The sequence below is a fragment of the Salvelinus sp. IW2-2015 genome, unplaced genomic scaffold, assembly GCF_002910315.2.
Source record: "Salvelinus sp. IW2-2015 unplaced genomic scaffold, ASM291031v2 Un_scaffold2773, whole genome shotgun sequence".
In the NCBI taxonomy this organism is placed as follows: domain Eukaryota; kingdom Metazoa; phylum Chordata; class Actinopteri; order Salmoniformes; family Salmonidae; genus Salvelinus; species Salvelinus sp. IW2-2015.
This window is the reverse complement of record NW_019944075.1, coordinates 98,976-119,113: the sequence shown is the minus strand read 5'-3', so window position 1 is coordinate 119,113 and position 20,138 is coordinate 98,976. Positions and strand designations below refer to the sequence as shown.

Sequence of the window (20,138 nt, the reverse complement as noted above, 5' to 3'; positions counted from 1 at the left end):
AGTCTACAGATCTAGAACCAGTCTACAGATCTAGGAACAGTCTACAGATCTAGAACCAGTCTACTATGATATTACACAGCCAGGCAAAAAATAAAATGGCTAAATGAGTGTCTTGCCCATATCCTAATTGTGTGTGTGTGTATATTTGTGTATTTGTGTATTTGTGTATGTATTTGTGTATTTGTGTGTATACCTGTGTAGGTATAGTCAGTGTTGAGGTCTTTCTCCAGACCTCACCTGTACTCCTGGTGGGCATCCTAGCTTTCCTATTGGACAATGGTAGCCTAGTGGTTAGCACATTGGGCCAGTAACCGAAAGGTTGTTAGATTGAATCCTCGAGCTGACAAGGTAAAAATCTGTCGTTCTGAACATGACAGTTAACCCACTGTTCCTAGACCGTCCATTGTAAATAAGAATTTGTTCCTAAATGACTTGCCTCGTTAAATAAAAAAATACAGTATCAGGTGCAGTCTACTGTACTTTATAAAAGTTGTCGATGAGATAAGCATAGATATATAATAACTAGAATGTACATTCAAGTCAAAGTTGCCTGAAGGACTTGAAATGTTCTAGTCAGTCTATTTCTTTGGTTATATAAGTACATTTCCTCATGTGGGTCACGTTCTGTCTTCTTTCAAAAGGTCTCTATCAGGGAGAGAGAGAGAGGACATCAGTCAACGTTGAACCAGGAAGTGGCGTTAAGTTTTATGAGTCCCCTTACTTCCTGAGAAGACTGTGGTACTTCTCTGCCTGTAGGATCACATATATGTACTGTAGAGTCATAGACTGTATATCTGTCTTGAATAATCTATAGTGTTGATGGTACATTTAAGGCCGACTACCGGAGGCATTAGGCATTGCATGGCTATTAGTTGGGTGTTCTATGACAGTGGGTTTTTGTATTGGTGGTGCATTAGTATGTGACTGGCTCATGTTGTTTGTGTTATCGAATTATGATTTTGCCAAGTAAAGAATTGCCAAAAAAATAAATAATACATTTCAGTAATTTTAAAAATAGATCTTTAAATAGTATTTTTCACATAATAATATACATTTGACATAGTTCAGCACAAAATAACATAATGCCTCAGATTTCACATGAAGACATGAAGATATGAACACATGAACACATGAAGACATGAAGATATGAACACATGAACACATGAACACATGAAGACATGAAGACATGAAGATATGAACACATGAACACATGAAGACATGAAGATATGAACACATGAAGATATGAACACATGAAGATATGAACACATGAAGACATGAAAATATGAACAAATAAAGACAAAGACATGAAGACATAAAGACATGGAGACATGAAGATATGACTACAGAATAACCTGGACAGATTGATAGAAGTTGACAGGATCATATTACACACAGACATGTATCAGACAAGTTGACAATACTTTTACAATAAACCCCCCTGTACAGACCAATACATGTAGTAGGCCAGGTAAAGATGACCTCTGAACTCTTTAATCTGCTACACCAACACCAGACTCCTTGTTCTGAAGACTCTTCAATTCAACCTTCTCTCTATCTCCTCATTATCTAACCTGAGTGTGTTTGAGTGTTTACCTCGTGTGTATGTGTGTGGTGTGTGTGTGTGGTGTGTGTACACATTCCAGTGTTGAGTGTCAAGGACCCGTGTGGTTCTGAAAAGAGGAAGGCATATGATGAGAAAGGCCTTAATAAATAGTCAGGCCGAGGCACAGAGGTCTTGCCTTTACATATGTTGCTCCCTGCAATGTAATGTACACGTTTCTCAAAGTATCTTTGGGTGTAAAGCAGATGAACTCTGCCATTCTGTGCAGCAATTCTCAAAAATTCCCAAAATGTTGTATAATTTAGCTTCCAGAAACGTTGGAAACTTTTTGAAACTCTAAAAAGGTGATAAAGTTATTATTTGTTTCCATTGACTCATATTTCCTTACCCGTCACCTTACCGGTCCGCAACGCAGATGACTCTCATTAAACCTTATATTTCTTCTCAACGGGAGAATGGCGCTGGGATAGCGGCCATTTTTTAACAGGCTTCTGACCAATAACACCACTTTGTTGTTGTTGTTTTTGATTATCTTATTATAATTTTTTTTTTGTACATAAAATGTTTCCACCATCGTTTCCTATGACCGAAAAAGAGCTTCTGGACATCAGAACAACGAGCACTAAACCTCGATTTGGTTGAAGAACTCTACTTCCATGACTCGGGACATACTGCTCACCCGGGACCAGGCCCTAATCCCCGACACTCGGAAGAACAAAAAAAGACAACGATAAAGAACCATGATGAAACTACGGAGGAGAGTAAAATAATCTGCCTCTACCCTCTGTTGTATTGGCGAATTACCGGAGACCAAACTGGACGAGCTTCATTCGAGACTATCCTATCAAAAACGGGAACTGAATAACTGTAATATCCTACACTTCACGGAGTCGTGGCTGAATGAGGACATGCTTAATATAAATCTAGCTGTTTTTTCTATGCGTCGGCCAGACAGAATGACAGATTGGCAGCATCTCGTAACCTCAAGAGCGGGGGGGGGGGGGGTGTGTGTCTCTGTTAAGAAAAGTTGGTGCGCAATATCTAATATTAAGGCAGTCTCGAGGTTCTGCTCGCCTGAGTTACAATACCACATGATAAGCTGTAGACCATAGCATTTACCAACACAGTTTTTAGCTATGAGCTGCCCAGTGACACGAGCCTACCAGACGAGCTAAATGCCTTCTATGGCAAACAACACTGAACCATGCGTGAGAGCACCGTCTGTTCCAGAAGACTGTGTGATCACGCTCTCCGTAACAGATCTTTAAACAGGTTAACATTCACAAGTCCGCAGGGGGGCCAGACGGATTATCAGGACGCATACACAGAGCATGCGCTGACCAGCTGGCAAGTGTCTTCCCTGACCCAGTCTGTAATACAAACTTAATTCAAGCAAACCACCATAGTCCCTGTACCCAAGAGCACCAAGGTAACCTGCCTAAATGATTATCGCCCCGTAGCACTCAAATCTATAGCCATTAAATCCTTTGAAATGCTGGCCATGACTCACATCAACACAATACCACTATCCCAGACACCTTGGACCCAGTCCAATTCGCATACCGCCGCAACAGATCCACAGATGACGCAATCTCCAATGCACTCCAAACTGCCCTTTCCCACTTGAACAAAAGGAACACCTATTTGAGAATGCTGTTCATTGACTACAGAATGCTGTTCATTGACTACAGCTCAGCCCAGCAACCCCATAGTGCCCTTGAAGCTCTACACTAAGTTAAGGTCCCTTGGACTGAACACCTCCCTCTGCAACTGGATCCTGGACGTCCTAACGGGTCGCCCCCAGGTGGTAAGGAAAGGCAACAACACATCCACCGCGCTGACCCTCAACACGGGAGCCCCTCAGGGGTGCGTGCTTACTCCCCTCCTGTACTCCCTCTTCACCCGCAACTGTGTGGCTGTGCACAACTTCAACACCACGTTTAAGTTTGCTGACAACACAACGGTGGTAGGCCTGATCACCGATGACGATGAGACAGCCTATAGGGAGGACGTCAGACTGCGTGTGGTTCCAGGACAACGGACTCTCATTCAACGTCAGTAAGACAAAGGAGCTGATCGTGGACTACAGGAAACGGAGGGCCGAGCACGCCCCCATTCACATCGACGGGACTGTAGTGGAGACGGTCGAGAGCTTCAAGTTCCTCGGTGTCCACATCACGAAGGATCTATCATGGTCCACACACACCAACACAGTCGTGAAGAGGGCACGACAACGCCTCTAACCCCCTCAAGAGGCTGAAAAGATTTGGCATTTGCCCTCAGATCCTCAAAAAGTTATACAGCTGCACCAGTGAGAGCATCTTGACTGACTGCTTCACTGCTTGGTATGGCAACTGCAAGGCATCCGACCTCAAGGTGCTACAGAGGGTAGTGCGTACGGCCCAGTACATCACTGGGGCCGAACTTCCTGCTATCTAGGACCTCTGTTCCAGTCGGTGTCAAAATTGTCAAAGACTCCAGCCACCCAAGCCACAGACTGTTTTCTCTGCTACCTCACGGCAAGTGGTACCGATGCACCAAGTCTGGAATCAAGAGGACCCAGAACAGCTTCTACCCCCAAACCATAAGACTTCTAAACAAGGTAGCCTAGCGGTTAGAGCGTCGGGCCAGTAAACCAAAGGTTGCTAGTTTGAATCGCTGAGCCGACTAAGTCAAAAATCTTCTGATGTGCCCTTGAGCAAGTCACTTAGTCGCGCTGTATAAGAGTGTCTGGTAAATTACTTTTTAAAAATCTATATAAAAAGATAAACAAATGGCTACCGTACTACCTGCATGGACGCTGTTTTTCACGGACTCTATGCACACATGCTGGATTTGACCACACATACACCCACACACATACACTACATGACAAAAAGTATGTGAACACCTGCTCATGGTCATTAATATGGAGTTGGTTTCCCCTTTGTTGCTATAACAGCCTCCACTCCTCTGGGAAGGCTCTCCACTAGATGTTGGAGAATTGCTGTTGGTTCCATTTAGCCACAAGAGCATTAGTGAGGTCAGGCAGTGATGGTGGGTGATTAGGCCTGGCTCGCAGTCGACGTTCCAAATCATCCAAAAGGTGTTCGATGGGGTTGAGGTCAGGCCTCTGTGCATGCCAGTCAAGTTCTTCCACACCGATCTCGACAAACCATTTCTGTATGGACCTCGCTTTGTGCACGGGGGTATTGTGCCCAGGAAAGGGCATTCCACAAACGGTTGCCACAAAATTGGAAGCACAGAATTGTCTACAATGTCATTGTATGCTGTAGTGTTAAGATTTCCCTTTACCGGAACTAAGGGGCCTAGTCTGAACCATGAAAAACAGCCCTAGGCCATTATTCATCCTACACCAAACGTTACAGTTGGCACTATGCATTGGGGCAGGTAGCGTTCTCCTGGCATCCACCAAACCCAGATTTGTCCGTTGGACTGCCAGATGGTGAAGCGTGATTCCTCCAGAGAATCAGAGAACACGTTTCCAAAGTCCAATGGCGGTGAGATTTACACTACTCCAGCCAATGCTTGGTAATCTTAGGCTTGTGTGTGTCTGCTCGGCCATGGACACCCATTGCATGAAGTTCCCGATGAACAGTTATTGTGCTGATGTTGCTTCCAGAGGCAGTTTGGAACTCGGTAGTCAGTTTTGCAACCAAGAACGATTTTTACGCGCTACACGCTTCAGCAGTCCCGTTCTGTGAGCTTGCACTTCGTGGCTGAGCTGTTGTTGCTCCTATACGTTTCCACTTCTAGCAGAGCAGAAATTTGACAAACTGACTTGTTGGAAAGGTGGCATCCTATGACGGTGCCACGTTGAAAGTCACTGAACTGTTCGGTAAGGCTGTTCTACTGCCAATGTTTGTCTATGGAGATTGATTGGCTGTGTGCTTGATTTTTTTATACACCTGACAGCAACGGGTGTGGCTGAAATAGTCAAATCCACTAATTTTAAGTATCCACATACTTTTGTATATATAGTTTTTATAGCCATGTTACTTTTACTCTTTATTTTTATTTGTTATTCGTTGTTGGAAATGGACCCGTAAGTTAGCGTTTCACTGTTAGTCTACACCTGTTTTCTACGAAGCAATGTGACAAAATAACATTAGATTTGATTGGACAATTTTCTTGCGACCTCCCGGTCTTTTTTCTTTCTCTCTCTTTATCTCTCTGAGTCATACATGACCATCCCCCAGGGGTGAAAATGTCCAGGGTCCAATAGGAACGTTCCTATCCAATGCAGGACTTGTGAGTACCAGTGTAGTCCGTCTCCTAGGGAGGCACCAGTCCCGGTCCATCTGGTCCAGCTGTACAGCAGGCGGAGGGGACCAAAGGCCCAGTGGGCTAGGTGGTGCTGGTCCATAGCAGCGTAGCACGAGGCTAGAACGCCGTCCACCACCAGTGAGCCGTGGCGTGTCAGAGGAGCGAAGGCCCCAGTGTCCATCTGGATGTGGACCCAGATAACTTGGGACAGGTTTCCCTGTGGTCCCTGGTTTCTCCCTGCAGTCAGCACACACTGTCCTGGCCGTACGTCGCTGGCGTACATAGTCCGCATGACAGCACCTTTTGCCGATTTGCCCACTGAACAGTTACCATCGGTCACGAACACAAGATGAGCTGCAGTGAGGGTCAGGTTTGCTCCCGTCTCTGTTCCCAACACGTAGAACTGTTTCCTCGCTGCAGGCTCGTGGTCCAGGAAGGTGAAGAACTCACTGTATACGAGGTCTCCTCCGCTCCTGCTGCCGTCAGCCCCTGAGGAGGCCAGGACCCGGTCACCTGGCTGGAGGTCCTGAACCGCCCTGCTGCTTCCCGTCATCAGAGTGACCAAAGAACGACCAGGGAAACAGCCCCCGGTCTTTGCTGCTACTGAGTGCTCTGAGATAGAGGGAAAGGAGTGAGGGGGACAGGGTGGAGAGAGAGAGAGAGAGAGAGAGAGAGAGAGAGAGAGAGAGAGAGAGAGAGAGAGAGAGATAGGGTCTTATTGAAGGGCTCTGTTAACTTAAGAACTGTAGACTGATACAATAACTGATTTGAAAGTGGTTATGTCAATAGATTGGTTGTCTGATTTGCTACACACGCAGCCCAATTCTAAATCACTAATTAGTCTTTTGACCAATCAGATCAGAAAAAAAATATCTGATGTGATTGGTCAAATGTCCAGTTAGTAGAAATGGATCAGAATTGGCTGCCTGTTAAAATGCAGATGTCTTGTTATGGATACCTAGTTTAAATAAAATAAAATAAATCTGGCATTTCAGCCCAACATGTTTATTCGTGAGATTTTACATGATTAACATTTTAAGGAAACAACAGGACCTTCGGATGAAATTCCCATTAGAGCTTTTGAAGCCTTATGTCAATACACAGGCAGGCATAGTTACAAGCAAGCACACATGCATGTGTACGTACGTACAGACAGACGTACAGACAGACGTACAGACAGACGTACAGACAGACGTAGACAGACGACGTACAGACAGACAGACAGACAGACAGACAGACGACAGACAGACAGACAGACAGACAGACAGACAGACAGACAGACAGACAGACAGACAGACGACAGACAGACAGACAGACAGACAGACAGACAGACAGACAGGACAGACAGACAGACAGACAGACAGACAGACAGACAGACAGACAGACAGACAGACAGACACACACAGACAGACAGACACACAGACAGACTTTATTTAAACATATAATCCTTACAAACAACCTTCCATTGAAACATTGGCAGTCTGTGTGTTTACAGGTAAACATTTGAAAAAGCCATTCTACCAATCTTCTCCTTTTCAACTCAACGTTGCTCATGATTCAGAATAAATCTATTACGAGCTAATGAGTAACCCAATGATTTAATCTCCACTGGAATGAGGTCAGAAGTCTCAGTGTGAGACGGGTAAAGATCACATTCCAAGTGGCACCCCAATTCCTTACATTTTGGCCCTGGTCAGAATTGGGCTGCCTGTCCTAAACGTAAGTCTCCTGTCTTCCAGTGGGTCCCAAAAACCAATATTTGGGAAGGGTAATTACCAAGGCCAGGTGATAAGATTAGATCTGAGAAGGGAGACCAGGGAGACTAACGTAAACTACCCGACAGGGAAACAAAAGGAGAAAGTTAATCAGTTAACCAGCTCTTAGAGTTGGGTCTCTCTCCTTCCAGCGTCAACTCTACTCTTAACTTTTAAAAATTATAATATTTAACTAGGCAAGTCAGTTAAGAACAAATTCTTATTTACAATGACGGCCTACCACGGGCCAAATCCTCCCCTAACCCGGACGACGCTGGACAAATTGCGCGCCGCCCTATGGGACTCCCAATCACAGCCTGTTGTGATACAGCCCGGGATCGAACCCGGGTCTGTAGTGACACCTCTAGCACTGAGATGCAGTGCCTTAGAGCGCCGCGCCACTCGATCTAAGGCACTGCATCCTATCAACACACAGTCACGTGTGCATACAGATAGGTATTAACAGGGCCTGACTCTTTGTTGACCCTGTGTTACACTTCCATCCATTTAGACAGAAATCACTATAGAACACACACACCTCAGTTATCACCTCAGAGAAAATCCTGTTTGAGTGTAGTCCATCACCAGACAACCACCAGATCATGTTGACTACAGTGACGCCCTACCAAAGTCTAGATAATGTAGTCTACAGTGACGCCCTACCAAAGTCTAGATAATGTAGTCTACAGTGACGCCCTACCAAGTTCATAAGATAATGTAGTCTACAGTGACGCCCTACATCAAAGTCTTAAGATAATGTAGTCTACAGTGACGCCCTACCAACGTCTAGATAATGTGTCTACAGTGACGCCCTACCAAAGTCTAGATAATTGTAGACTACAGTGACGCCCTACCAAAGTCTAGATAATGTAGTCTACCAGTGACGCCCTACCAAAGTCTAGATAATGTAGTCTACAGTGACGCCCTACCAAGTCTAGATAATGTAGTCTACAGTGACGCCCTACCAAGTGCTTAGATAATGTAGTCTACAGTGACGCCCTACCAGTCTAGATAATGTATGTCTACAGTGACGCCCTACCAAAGTCTAGATAATGTAGTCTACAGTGACGCCCTACCAAGTCTAGATAATGTAGTCTCTCGGTGACGCCCTACCAAAGTCTAGATAATGTAGTCTAAGTGACCCCGACCAAAGTCTAGATAATGTAGTCTACAGTGAGCCCTACCAAAGTCTAGATAATGTAGTCTACAGTGACGCCCTACCAAAGTCTAGATAATGTAGTCTATAGTGACTACCAAGTCTAGATAATGTAGTCTACAGTGACGCCTACCAAAGTCTAGATAATGTAGTCTATAGTGACGCCCTACCAAAGTCTAGATAATGTAGTCTATAGTGACGCCCTACCAAAGTCTAGATAACGTAGTCTACAGTGACGCCCTACCAAAGTCTAGATAATGTCGTCTACAGTGACGCCCTACAAAGTCTAGATAATGTAGTCTACAGTACGCCCTACCAAAGTCTAGATAATGTAGTCTACAGTGACGCCCTACCAACGTCTAGATAATGTCGTCTACATTGACGCCCTACCAAAGTCTAGATAATGTAGTCTACAGTGACGCCCTACCAAAGTCTAGATAATGTAGTCATACAGTGACGCCCTACCAAAGTCTAGATAATTAGTCTACAGTGACGCCCTACAACGTCTAGGATAATGGTCGTCTAACAGTGTGACGCCCTACCAAAGTCTAGATAATGTAGTCTACGTGACGCCCTACCAAAGTCTAGATAATGTAGTCTACAGTGACGCCCTACCAAAGTCTAGATAATGTATCTACAGTGACGCACTACACAAAGGTGTAGAATAATGTAGTCTACGGGTGACGCACTACCAAAGTGTAGATAATGTAGTCTACAGTGACGCCTACCAAAGTCTAGATAATGTAGTATACAGTGACGCCCTACCAAAGTCTAGATAATGTAGTCTGTACAGCGAGGGCCCCTACCAAAGTCTATAATTGTAGTCTACAGTGACGCCCTACCAACGTCTAGATAATGTAGTCTACAGTGACGCCTACCAAAGTTAGCATAATGAGTCACTACAGTGACGCCTACCAAGTCCTAGATAAATGTAGTTCAGACAAGTGACCCCTACCCACGTCAGATAAAATTAGACTACAGCGAGGGCCCTACCCACGTCCAGATAAAATAGACTACAGCGAGCCCTACCACACGTCCAGCATTATAGACTACAGCGAGGCCCTACCCACGTCCAAATAAAATAGACTACAGCGAGCCTACCAACGTCCAGATAAAATAGACACAGCGAGCCTACCACGTCCAGTAAAATAGACTACAGCGGAGGCCCTACCCACGTCCAATAAAATACTACAGCGAGGCCCTACCACACGTCCAGATAAAATAGACAACAGCGAGGCCCTACCCACGTCCAGATGAAAATAGACTACAGCGAGGCCCTACCCACGTCCAGATAAAATAGATACAGCGAGGGCCTTACCACGTCCAGATAAAATAGACCTACAGCGAGGCCTAGCCACGCCCAGAGCCCAGAAAGCTCTTCCTCAATTGACTCCCTGCAGACAGTTGTCTTGACAGACTGCCGGTAATGAGCTGCCTCACCTCAGGTCTAACACCTCACCCCCCCCCCCCCCCGTCTAGCACCTCACCTGAGTTGGCCTAATAACAACTGACAACACTCAGACCAAAGGGACAACTGGGTTGCTTTAACAAATCAATAGGGGTTAACCTGATCACTGGGGTTAACCGTCTCAATAGGGGTTAACCGTCTCTTTTCTGACAGACAATTGACAACAAATCTCTAAGCTCACCCCAGTGTGTTCTCTGAGACTGCAGTTGAGGCTAGCAGCACTGCATGTTGCCAGTACAATAGGTCGTACTTTTATACATGTTGATAATAAGATGTTGTTTTTGCTCCGTCTGCATCCATCCCCATACCTGACTTGACACTGCAGTGCACGTGTGCTTGGATTCATAGTAGACCCAGTCGAAGCCGGCCTCCACGGCCAGGCGAGCACATTGGAGTACTTATTCCTGTCCCGGTCTGAGGTGGTGAGTCCACCGCTCTTCCCTCGTAATGGAGGGAATCCTCTGAGTGGTGCCGTCCTCGTCCAGCCCTCTGTCACTCTCAGCTTCACCCCAGGCCACATGTTCATCCACAGAGATGGCCAGGGAGTTCAGCTTGTTTTACAGCGCTGGGGGAGAGAGAGGAGGAGAGAGGGATGACTAACAACGCTGGGGGAGAGAGAGGAGAGAGAGGAGAGAGAGGAGAGGAAGAGATGACTAACAAGCTGGGGGAGAGAGAGGAGAGAGAGGGATGACTAACAACGCTGGGGGAGAGAGAGGAGAGAGAGGGATGACTAACAACGCTGGGGGAGAGAGGAGAGAGAGAGGATGACTAACAACGCTTGGGGGAGAGAGAGGAAGAGAAAGGGATGCTAACAACACTAGGGGAGAGAGAGGGATGACTAACAACACTGGGGGAGAGAGAGGGATGACTAACAACGCTTGGGGAGAAAGAGGAGAGGGAGAGGGATGACTAACAACGCTGGGGGAGAGAGAGGAGAGAGAGGGATGACTAACAACGCTTGGGGGAGAAAGAGGAGAGAGAGGAGAGAGAGGGATGACTAACAACACTGGGGAGAGAGAGGAGGAGAGGGGGACTAACAACGCTTGGGGAGAAAGAGGAGAAGAGGAGAGAGAGGAGAGAGAGGGATGACTAACAACACTGGGGGAGAGAGAGGAGAGAGAGGGATGACTAACAACGCTTGGGGGAGAAAGAGGAGAGAGAGGAGAGAGAGGGATGACTAACAACGCTTGGGGGAGAAAGAGGAGACGCAATAAGACACTGGTTTAGGTGAGACACAAGGCTGTTAAAAGAGTTGTGAGATTATCACAGGAAAACAACTAGGATACACATACATTCTATAGTTTACAATGGGCTTAATGTAATCTACACTCATAAATGCTGTTGACAATTCATCACAGGGGGTCAAAGTTAAGTATCCTACAACAGATGCCATAGACATGATGTTGACAATTCATCACTGGGGTTCAAAGTGAACAAGCCTACAACCGATGCAATAAACATGTATAGACATGTTTTGTCTTTGGCTAAATATTGACCATGTTCAAAACGGTCAAAAGGAAGATTGTTTGCTTTGTTATTTGTTTTGTTTTTTACATCCTAATAAAATGGCTTGATGTACTGACATGTTATTTATTCAATCCTGATGTTAGAAGAGATCAGAGAGGTTTCAGAAAATAAATCGTTAGCTATTCCAACATGATCCATGCGTAATTGCACGTGCGTAATTTCACTACTCAAAACAGGTAGAAAATACGTGGACATTTGTGAGTAAAATGTTGGAATTATATTCCTGTCCATCAAGGGTTATTTATATTCTTTAAAAAAAAGAGATGTATATTTTATGAACAATAGAATTCAACCGGTGACCCTAAACATTTATCAACTCAATAACTCGCGCTCTTACATTTTCGGTGATGTCTACGTGCATGCGTAGCTTAATTTATCTCTGAAACCGGACACAAAGTTAGCACATTAAACATGTAAAAGTAGTTTACAGTGTTTCAATATAACCTACATGTTTAGCGGGTAGCCTACAGTTAAAGCCTATGTGCCTATTGCATAATTGACGTGTAATTTTGAACTGTCAACAGAAATCCGTTGAACCAAAACAGAGATAAAAGCGCTGAGAATCAATAAGGTTTAAAGTCACGGTTTAAAATTTTAACAAAGTGCAAACAGAAGCTCTCAAATGAACGATGAACGGGAGGTTCAGTGAGACGTTCTGGTCGCCACAGCTGTCATTAGTGAGATAAAAGCCACCAGATGACGTTTTAAAACCCCATGCCTGCTTCTCACCTGGGTCATAAGTCGATCGGCAGCCGTATTCTCCTCATCTTTAAATATAATATCAGGGTTATAGTTGGGAGTGAGCTCTTTGAACCGTTCTGAATTTCTCGTTATTTTCCCCTCGTGTTTGCCACTGGCTCCCAGTGTTTTCTCGGCAACGTTGGGGCTGAACTGCTTATAAGCGAGGGGTGTGAGCTTCTTTGGCGGACGTCTCTTGCCGTATCCCCTCCCCGGCCCACAGCCCTCGGTTACAGGTGCGAGAAGCAGGGCGCAGCCGATGAAGAGCCCTACAAGCACGGAGAGACGCATCCCAGCCAGACCGGCAGAGCCGGCCACTCCGAAGCGGAGTAGTAAGGTGGCACAGGTCGCGGTGGTGTCCCAAGCTACCCCCTCCCCTGGATGCTCCGTGTTCCCCCCACAGGGTAAGGAATGGAGGGTAGGGGACAGGATATTTCAATATTATATAAGCCTTATCCACGCCATCCTCGGTGCGCACAGCAACTGTCCGTAAAATCCCCCCCCCAAAAAAGTCATTTGCTTTGTTTTATGGAACCGGTAGCATGGGTAAAAGTTCAATGTCTCCGGGGGTCCGAGTCCGATGTTGTCCAAACGTCGCCGTTGAACTGTATCTTGTTCTTTCTCCTCGTCGGGAACCAACAGATATGGGTATGGAGTTGAAAAGGCTGCTCATTTAAACAAAACAGGTTCAAAGTAGCTCTTCTGTAGTGAACAGTGGTCGTAGATTGTCTTCTTGATGCTGTGGTTTGCCACTGAGGTGCTGTCAATGTCAAACGAGGAGGAACACTACTGGTTCTGCCGTTTTTTGCCTTTCCCAGTTGAATTGGGAAATTTTGAGGCATCAGTTGCCACTCGAGACCGCACCCTGCCAGGCCTGCCCTTCTATCCCTCTCTGCCACTCCGCCCATTCGGGTCACTGTGGGTGCCACTGCCCTGTCCTCTACCCACCGCTACCGGCTCTGCCCCTTAGCCTGCCACCTCAGAATGCCCGTCAGGCGCTAACTTACATCACTCTGACTCTGACTGCTCCCCTGCAGTGGAAACTCACCGAGTGGAGGAGTTTACTAGCCTCTTCACTTATCCTAAACTTATCACTTTCTTTATCAGCTCATGTCTTATGTTGACACTGTATTAACCATGCATACAGCCTTGGGCTATGGTATGTTAGAGCGTAAGCACGATAATGATGGGCAGGGCACCTAACTTCATGGTCTATTATTAGGCTAGTCAAGGTAGTCTACTTTTTTTTGCTATCAGTTAGAAAATGCTAGTTAGATGTTGCCAGATATTATGTGCGCTTGAATTAAAAATGAAATAATAAACGAATGAAAAAAAAAACGAAAAAAAACCTGTATTGATGTGAAGGGATTTTATTTCGCACATTTACATTTCAGTGATTTAGCAGACGCTCTTATCCAGAGAAACTAGGGTTAAGTTCCTTGCTCAATGGCACAGATACCTTTTTCACCTAGTCAGCTCAGGGATTCGAACCAGGAAGCATTTTAGTCACTGGCCCAACATTCTGAACTACTAAGTCGTCCTGCTGTACATCACGAGTATCACAATGGAAACATTTTTAAAAAACATGCAACATTACAAATGACTGGGGTTAATTTAGTTCCACACTGGATAGAAGTCCCTTTTTAAAATCAATATTACCCTGTTAGCAGTATGCAGGGCTGTTGTTCACTATAGGCTACAGGCATTCCAACTTATCAGGTCAAAGTGCAGTAAGTGTGACCCACTTGGTTGATACCAGAGTGTTTCCTTCTGCTTTTCACTCTCAATGTGAGACGGCTTTCGCAACAACTCTGACCTGCTCAATACAGCTGCTGAGAGACAGAAAAATGAAAGCAGCTTGATCAATATAGAGTGTAAACCAAACCAGTAATCCTTCTACCACGAATAACAACATGGTGGGTGTTTACATTTTTCACCTTGTCAGCTCAGGGATTCAACCTGGCGACCTTTCGGTTACTGGCCCAACGCTCAAACTGCTATGCTGTCTGCCACCACACCAGCCAGGGGTCACTCACTATCGGACATCAACGTCTGAGGACGTCGTCGTGGAAACCGGCCGCTAGGGGCAAACGGGAGCGCTGTCACCTTCAAGTAGGTTTCAGTTTCGGGCGTTGGGGACGGAGATGGTGGAGTGGCCACTGAAATGTGACTCGACTTTCTATCGCTGGACTCAAACCTGCAACTTTTGGAATCAAAGGCAGATGGTTATAGCCCCCCCCCCCCCGTCTACAACACCCTAGCGAAACCTGCCTCAAAGTGTCTCGAAGTAGGAGCGCCGATCTAGGATCAGTATTGCCTTTTAGATCATAATGAATCAGATTACAAGGACGGGGGGGACCTGATCCTAGATCATAATGAATCAGATTACAAGGACGGGGGGGACGGGGGACGGGGGGAATGATTCTAGATCAGAACTCCACTCCTACTCGGAGAGGCTTTATTCTGTTGGTAATCTCTGAGTAAAGGAATCAGTGCATTCACATGGAAATCACTGACTGTGTTTACATGGAGCCTAATGAATCCATAACAAACTGGTGCGAACACACACACACACAACACACACAAGACACACACACGACACACACACACGACACACACACACACACACAGACACACACACACACACACACAGCACTCTAATGAATGACAGTGAGAGTAGACTGCTGACTATTATATGGAAGGTATTCCATAGGAAAGATCCTCTCTGTCTGAGTGTGAAACATAGTCATATGCATAAAGAGACAGAGAGTGACTGTACTCTGGCTGTGAGAGAGAGAGAGAGAGAGAGAGAGACAGCCTGTAGAGACTGGAGAGAGAGAGAGACAGCCTGTAGAGACTAGAGAGAGAGAGAGACAGCCTGAGAGACTGGAGAGAGAGAGACAGCCTGTAGAGACTGGAGAGAGAGAGAGACAGCCTGAGAGACTGGCGAGAGAGACAGAGACAGAGAGACAGCCTGTAGAGACTGGAGAGAGAGAAAGACAGCCTGCGAGACTGGAGAGAGAGACAGCCTGTAGAGACTGGAGAGAGAGAGAGAGAGAGACAGCCTAAGAGACTGGAAAGAGAGAGGGACTCAGCCTGTAGAGACTGGAGAGAGAGAGAGAGACAGCCTGAGAGACTGGAGAGAGAGATAGAAGACAGCCTGTAGAGACTGTGAGAGAGACAGCCTGAGAGACTGGAGAGAGAGAGACAGCCTGAGAGACTGGAGAGAGAGACAGCCTGTAGAGACTGGAGAGAGACAGCCTGTAGAGACTGGAGAGAGACGAGAGAGAAGAGAGAGGAGAGAGAGAGACAGCCTGTAGAGACTGGAGAGAGAGAGAGAGAGAGAGAGAGACAGCCTGTAGAGACTGGAGAGAGAGAGAGAGAGACAGCCTAAGAGACTGGAGAGAGAGAGGGACTCAGCCTGTAGAGACTGGAGGGAGAGAGAGAGAGAGAGCCTGTAGAGACTGGAGAGAGAGAGAGAGAGACTCAGCCTGTAGAGACTGGAGGGAGAGAGAGAGGAGAGAGCCTGTAGAGACTGGAGGAGAGAGAGAGAGAGAGAGAGAGAGACTCAGCCTGTAGAGACTGGAGGGAGAGAGAGAGAGAGAGAGCCTGTAGAGACTGGAGAGAGAGAGAGACAGCCTGTAGAGACTGGAGAGAGGAGAGAGAAGAGAGACAGCCTAAGAGACTGGAGAGAGAGGGACTCAGCCTGTAGAGACTGGAGGGAGAGAGAGAGAGAGCCTGTAGAGACTGGAAGAGAGAGAAGAGAGAGAGAGAGAGGAAGAGAGAGAGACTCAGCCTGTAGAGACTGGAGGGAGAGAGAGAGAGAGAGCCTGTAGAGACTTGAGAGAGAGAGAGAGAGCTCAGCCTGTAGAGACTGTGAGGGAGAGAGAGAGAGAGAGAGAGCCTGTAGAGACTGGAGAGAGAGAGAGAGAGGACAGCCTGAGAGACTGGAGGAGAGAGAGAGAGAGAGGAGCTGTAGAGACTGGAGAGAGAGAGAGAGAGAGAGCCTGTAGAGACTGGAGAGGAGAGAGAGAGAGGAGGAGAGAGAGAGGATTAAACAGAAGAAAACAGATGTATATCTTTCACCCCACTGGGTTTTACCGCTCACCAAATATAATCCCTATTAAGAAATATATACATTTTCATAAAACTGCTTGGCACTGATACGGCAATAGTTTATATAAATTCCTTTAATAATTGATGCAGTTATAAATGGTTTAGTAAAGTACACGCAGTAATTCTACCCAGTGAGGACTATTGAATTTGAAAGTTCAAAAGAATCCCAGATACTTGACTTCAACATACATATCATGACATCCTTCTGACTAATGACCTCCCTGTCCTTAGAATGTAAACTCTGCACAACAAAAAGAAACGTCCCTTTTTCAGGACATTGTCTCAAATCAAAATCCAAATCAAATTGTATTAGTCACATGCGCCGAATACAACATGTATTTCACTTACAGTGAATATACTTACGAGCCCTAACGTCAGTGCAGTTTCAAAAAATACGGTTAAGAATAACAGATAAAAGAAACAAGTAATTAAAGAGGAGCAGTAAAAAAAACAATATATACAGGGGTGGGGCTATATACAGGGTATTATACGGTACAGAGTCAATGTGGAGGCTATTATACAGATATTACGGTACAGAGTCAATGTGGAGGCTATATACAGGGTATTACGGTAGAGAGTCAATGTGGAGGCTATATACAGGGTATTACGGTACAGAGTCAATGTGGAGGCTATATACAGGGTATTACGGTACAGAGTCAATGTGGAGGATATAAACAGGGTATTACGGTACAGAGTCAATGTGGAGGATATAAACAGGGTATTACGGTACAGAGTCAATGTGGAGGCTACATCCAGGGGGGTGCCGGTTAGTTGAGGTAGTATGTACATGTAGGTAGAGTAAATTAAAGTGACTATGCATAGATGACAACAGAGAGTGGCAGTGGTGTGGCGAGGGGGGCAATGTGAATAGTCTGGGTAGCCATTTGACTAGATGTTCAGGAGTCTTATGGCTTGGGGGTAGAAGCTGTTCAGAAGCCTCTTGGACCTAGACTTGGCGCTCCGGTACCGCTTGCCGCGTGGTAGCAGAGAGAACAGTCTATGACTGGGGTGGCTGGAGTCTTTGACAATTTTTAGGGCCTTCCTCTGATACAGCCTGGTATGGAGGTCCTGGATGGCAGGAAGCTTGGCCCCAGTGATGTACTGGGCCGTACGCACTACCCTCTGTAGTGCCTTGGGGTCGGAGGCCGAGCAGTTGCCATAGCAGGCAGTGATGCAACCAGTCAGGATGCTCTCGATGCTGCAGCTGTAGAACTTTTTTAGGATCTGAGGACCCATGCCAAATCTTTTCAGTCTCCTGAGGGGGAATAGGTTTTGTCGTGCCCGCTTCATGACTGTCATGGTGTGCTTGGACCATGTTAGTTTGTTGGCGGACACCAATGAACTTGAAGCTCTCAACCTGCTCCACTGCAGCCCCGTCAATGAGAATGGGGGTGTGCTCTGTCCTCTTTTTCCTGTAGTCTACAATCATCTCCTTTGTCTTGATCACGCTGAGGGAGAGGTTGTTGTCCTGGCACCACACGGCCAGGTCTCTGACCTCCTCCCTATAGGCTGTCTCGTCGTTGTCGGTTATCAGGCCTACCACTGTTGTGTCATCGGCAAACTTAATGATGGTGTTGGAGTAGTGCAGGCCGTGCGGTCATGAGTGAAGAGGGAGTACAGGAGGGGGCTGAGCACGCACCACTGAGGGGCCCCTGTGTTGAGGATCAGTGTGGCTGATGTGTTGTTACCTACGCTTGCCACCTGAGGGCGCCCCGTTTAGTCCCAGGGTCCTTAGCTTATTGATGAGCTTTGAGGGCACTATGGGTTGAACGCTGAGCTGTAGTCAATGAATAGCATTCTCACATAGGTGTTCCTTTTGTCCAGGTGAGAAAGGGCAGTGTGGAGTGCAATAGAGACTGCATCATCTGTGGATCTGTTGGTGCGGTATGCAAATTGGAGTGGGTCTAGGGTTTCTGGGATGATGTTGTTGATGTGAGCCATGACCAGCATTTCAAAGCAGTTGGTGGCTACAGACGTGAGTGCTACGGGTCGGTAGTCATGTAGGCAGGTTACCTTTGTGTTCTTGGGAACAGGCACTACGGTGGTCCGCTTACAACATGTTGGTATTACAGACTCAGAGAGGGACAGGTTGAAAATGTCAGTGAAGACACTTGCCAGTTGGTCAGTGCATGCTCGCAGTACAAGTCCTGGTAATCCGTTTGGCCCTGCGGCCTTGTGAATGTTAACCTGTCTAAAGGTCTTACTCACATCGGCTGCGGAGAGCGTGATCACAGTCTTCCGGTACAGCTGGTGCTCTCATGCATGTTTCAGTGTTACTTGCCTTGAAGCGAGCATAGAAGTAGTTTAGCTCGTCTGGTAGGCTCGTGTCACTGGGCAGNTGAGCTGTAGTCAATGAATAGCATTCTCACATAGGTGTTCCTTTTGTCCAGGTGAGAAAGGGCAGTGTGGAGTGCAATAGAGACTGCATCATCTGTGGATCTGTTGGTGCGGTATGCAAATTGGAGTGGGTCTAGGGTTTCTGGGATGATGTTGTTGATGTGAGCCATGACCAGCATTTCAAAGCAGTTGGTGGCTACAGACGTGAGTGCTACGGGTCGGTAGTCATGTAGGCAGGTTACCTTTGTGTTCTTGGGAACAGGCACTACGGTGGTCCGCTTACAACATGTTGGTATTACAGACTCAGAGAGGGACAGGTTGAAAATGTCAGTGAAGACACTTGCCAGTTGGTCAGTGCATGCTCGCAGTACAAGTCCTGGTAATCCGTTTGGCCCTGCGGCCTTGTGAATGTTAACCTGTCTAAAGGTCTTACTCACATCGGCTGCGGAGAGCGTGATCACAGTCTTCCGGTACAGCTGGTGCTCTCATGCATGTTTCAGTGTTACTTGCCTTGAAGCGAGCATAGAAGTAGTTTAGCTCGTCTGGTAGGCTCGTGTCACTGGGCAGCTCTCGGCTGTGCTTCCCTTTGTAGTCTGTAATTGTTTGCAAGCCCTGCCACATCCGACGAGCATCAGAGCCGGTGTAGAACGACTCGATCTTAGTCCTGTTTTGACGCTTTGCCTGTTTGATGGTTTGTCGGAGGGCATAGCGGGATGTCTTATAAGCTTCCGGGTTATAGTCCCGCACCTTGAAAGCGGCAGCTCTACCCTTTAGCTCAGTGCGAATGTTGCCTGTAATCCATGGCTTCTGGTTGGGGTATGTACGTACAGTCACTGTCGGGACGACGTCCTCGATGCACTTATTGATAAAGCCAGTGACTGATGTGGTTTATACTCCTCAATGCCATCGGAAGAATCCCGGAACATGTTCCAGTCTGTGATAGCAAAACAATCCTGTAGTTTAGCATCTGCTTCATCTGACCACTTTTGTATTGATCTAGCCACTGGTGCCTCCTGCTTTAATTTTTTCTTCTAAGCAGAAATAAGGATATCTTTCAAAGATAATTCGTAAAAATCCAAATAACTTCACAGATCTTCATTGTAAAGGGTTTAAACACTGTTTCCCATGCTTGTTCAATGAATCATAAACAATTAATGAACATGCACCTGTGGAACGGTCGTTAAGACACTAACAGCTTATAGACGGTAGGCAATA

The 20,138-nt window shown here is 46.3% G+C and overlaps 1 long non-coding RNA gene and 1 pseudogene across 1 annotated transcript; both read right to left on the bottom strand.

The window, feature by feature from the left end:
- Positions 1–2,557: 2,557 nt before the first annotated feature.
- Positions 2,558–13,500, bottom strand: LOC112074714 (indian hedgehog B protein-like; annotated as a pseudogene).
- Positions 13,501–15,530: 2,030 nt separating this feature from the next.
- LOC139025496 (uncharacterized) lies at positions 15,531–16,162 on the bottom strand. Its single transcript, XR_011477086.1, has 3 exons — positions 16,007–16,162; positions 15,753–15,961; positions 15,531–15,598 (listed from the first exon to the last, which is right to left on the bottom strand). It is a non-coding gene; the product is annotated as an uncharacterized lncRNA (long non-coding RNA).
- Between the last annotated feature and the right edge of the window lie 3,976 nt (positions 16,163–20,138).